Source organism: Procambarus clarkii, chromosome 89 (genome assembly GCF_040958095.1).
Source record: "Procambarus clarkii isolate CNS0578487 chromosome 89, FALCON_Pclarkii_2.0, whole genome shotgun sequence".
Taxonomy (NCBI): domain Eukaryota; kingdom Metazoa; phylum Arthropoda; class Malacostraca; order Decapoda; family Cambaridae; genus Procambarus; species Procambarus clarkii.
Window position 1 is genome coordinate 17,436,741 of NC_091238.1, and position 3,952 is coordinate 17,440,692.

A 3,952-nucleotide genomic window follows, 5' to 3' on the forward strand; every position below is an offset into this window, starting at 1 on the left:
CTGTCTTGTATAAAACAAATTGTTGTTCTTTTGTACAACAACAAGGTTATTGAGCAAAAGGACGTATTACTTATTTAGCCTTTTATTCATATAAGCGTTGGCATTCCCCGCAACAGCCAATCACAGGAAAGTATTTGTTGGAAACTCTGCCTTCAACACAGTTGATTCCGAATAAACTCTAACAATAAATTCGTTTAATAAACGAGTATTTAGGGTCAAGCTACAGATGAACATGATAGGATAACGGTGTTTTAGCTTGCAGCTTCGTTAGACAGAATCCCTGGTCTTAATTTTAAAAATAAAGAACTAGAAAGCGTATTTTATTGCTAACTTTTCGAGAAATAAATCCCAGTTTCATATTTGCGAACATTTATGCATTGATTTTTTGGCTTAAGTTCTTATCATAATCCGTTTTGCAATCTCAACACCATCTGGCTCGTATCTTGTAACTATCTTCGTTACTTAGCCTCAAAACCTTACATTTGTCTTACATATCCTCAACAGTAGATAAAAAAAAAGTAATTGCAGAATTCTAGTTACCTAATACATGGTATAAAACCTTATTATAAGCTACCAGACGTATAGATCAGTGTTTAAAGTAATAATAATACATTATTATTAATGTAATAATATTATTAAAATTCTAATAATACAGCTGATGCCATCTGTCGGCAGATAAGAACACTATCAACTAGCAGGTCAACAGTGGCCATAAGATACAGCTTACGCCATCTGTTGACATCAAATTACACTTATAACAAATTACCCCACAAAATACAACTAGCGCCATCTCTTTTTTTTCCAACGCACTATAAATAGCCAAACAGCAACCCATAAGGTGGGTTGTTGTGCTCGGGTAGGAGGTTCCAAGCTCCGCCCCAAGATGGTATGGGGTGCATAATAAATGGCATATCATTGGTAGATATTCTTTGTTGACATTCACACAACAGCCAATCACAGGAGGGGATCAGCTATAGGTGCCATCCACTTAGTAAATCATCTTAGTTCAGCCCACCAGTCCTGCTTATGGAATTATGCTCTAACTTTAATTTACCCAAAAAAGTGAAGTGTTAATTATTTAAAGTGTTAATAAAGTGATAATTAAATATTGCAGGATATAACAAATGTTATATAAAAATGGGTTGGCTACGTAACTTGCGACGTTATTATTGGGGGTTGCCTTGACACAAATAATGATACACTGCTCTGCCCTCTTATTCGAGTAAATTATTCAGTTAGATGGAGATTTCTGTCAGGTGCAAAACAGAAATTGTTGTTCTTTTTCACAACAACCTTGTTGTTGTGCACAAGGACCTATTTCTTAGTTTAAATTTTATTCATAAAAGAGTGTTGGTATTCCCCGCATCAGCCAATCACAGGTAGGTATTTCCGGAAGCTCGGCCTCCTTATGGACTCAGCACATCGCTCTAGCTCATGGCTCTCTGTTTCATCTCTTGTATATACAAACTATGATTTTTTTCGATTACTGTTATAATTAATAATATGAGATATAAAAGTTTTTACACAAAATGGCTAAATTCTGCCATTAAATGGACTTTGTCTGGTATACATACAAACATACACCAATTTATTTCCATTCATCCATTATTAATTTCAAATGTAATGTATACTGTCTAGTTTTTTCCTCTCGCCATTACTTGGTGCAATATTTGAAAGTTGTCTATTTATTTATCGATCTATCTATTATCTTGTATTTATATTTATAAGTTTCTGTGCTTGGAAGAAAACTCTGCATTGAATTGGGACTACTTTATTAAATAATATTATTTAGTATTAATTAATATTTACAATTATTATTAATTACAATTATTTATAGCTTAGCTACTTTCATGTAACTCGCAATCGTACATTCTTAACATTAATAGCCCAAATTAGCACATCTTGCTTTTAAATTAGCCCAAAAAGTAGCAAGTAGCGAAATTAAAAATTTGGGAGCGCGGGGCTCTCAAAAGTAGCCCAATTCGCAATTTATAGCCCAATCTGGCAACACTGGGCTGCTACTCTAGTTTCAATCTTCTTATCCTTCTTGACCGACTGACCAGGTCACCTCTATTCCCGACTGCCGATGTACCTGTGGTAGTCTTCCACGGAATTATGGTCAGGTGTCCTTTCTGCTATTCTGGGAACTGGGGTTGTTATTAATAGATGTGTTCATGGTATCCCTGATCGTAAAAATCTCTATACCTCAGGGAAAGCAGCTAGAGGGGCTACTCACAATCATCCATTTATTGAGGTCTAATTTTAATTCGCTTAGAATCATTTTTCTAGTAAAGCTATTCTCCTAAGTAAAGCTTTTGTTGCCAGCGAAAGTATTCAGAGTATTTATTAGAACTCATTCCACTACCCCTTTCAAGTTCAAGTATGTTTATTTAGACAAAAAAAAATACATCTCAAAGGGATAGAGTAGCTTAGGCTATTTCTACCCCCTCCACTACCCCTTCTAGTTTTAATGTTATTCACTTTTATAGATTATTTCACAATTCTTAAAATCAATATTGTGATCCTTTTCCCAACTGTGGTTTGCTCCAGCACTATTACCAGGCATGATTATACATGCTTTCTTGTGTTCTTTAATTCTGGTCTCAGGTTTTCACCCTGTTTGTTCGAAAGACTGTATATTGTGTGTAAATATTTACATAAATTTCCCACACTACATAAGTGTGGGTTTTTATCCTACGTTATTATGTCAGTAAGAAGACATTACCATTACTTATTATTTTTATTATTGTTATTACACAGAGAAATCACGTTATCGTGATATATAAATGAGATATAACACGGCTCCTGTGGATTTTCCCATTTGTATTTTTATTACTATCATTATTATTATTATTATTATTATTATTATTATTATTATTATTATTATTGTTATTATTAAAGGGCTGGTGGAGGGACAGTCAGTGGAGGGGCAGGAAGTTTTTTCTTTATTATTATTATTTTTTACCACAGACGTGGCCACACATTTACAATGCTAACCAACATTTATACATTTTTCTTCTGCCCTCTATGGACAGGTTAGAGATCTGTTAAACATATAGTTCAGTGATTTATTGAATAATCAACCACAGAAGGTGATTGTAGTGGTTTTAAAATGCCAATGTAACCTACATACATAAATACACAGACTTACGTCTGGACTACATAAAGTGTTTTTTTCGCAGGGATATTCCTGTTAACAACTTCTTCAGTTCTGCTGAATCTAAGTTGAAATCTTTATGGGTATATAACTGTGCACTGTGTTAGATAAAGTTCCTGTGGTCTGTCGGGCATTTCTCCACAATGCTGACATTTCCTCTCATCTTCCGGAACCTGTAAGCCTATTTCCCATGCACATGGGTATCCAAGCCTGATTCGATGTAAATGTACTTCTGTTGTTCTAATGCTTCCTTTCATCAAAATAAGTGGTTTGTAGTTGTTTGAATTCTTGTACCGTCCCGCAGATCCTGATGTTGCAACGGCTGTGTTGTAGTCACTGTACATCTTCTGCATTGCTCTATTTCTAATTACTTTCTTAATCTGTGATAGACTCTGTGGAAATAGTGTTCAATGTGTCTTTTCTTTTTTTTACATAATGTCATTAATGTGCGTTTACAAAGGTGAAATGCAATTCTGAACAGCTTCCACATATCCTGCATATACATACATACATACATATACACACATATACATATATACATATATATATATACACACACACACACATTTATGTCATACATTTATGTCTCTCCTAATTTGACAGGGTAAAATAGCTGCCACATAAACTAGAGTGGTATTAAGCACTTAACCACTGGAGGTGATTAGGGAGCTTTTACGAGGGTCAGTGGAGGGGGCAAGCAGTGGAGGGGGCAGGCAGTGGAGGGATGGTGGAGATATAGTCAGTGGAGGAGCAGGCAGTAGAGGTAAAAGTAGTGGAAAGGGACAAGCAGTGGAA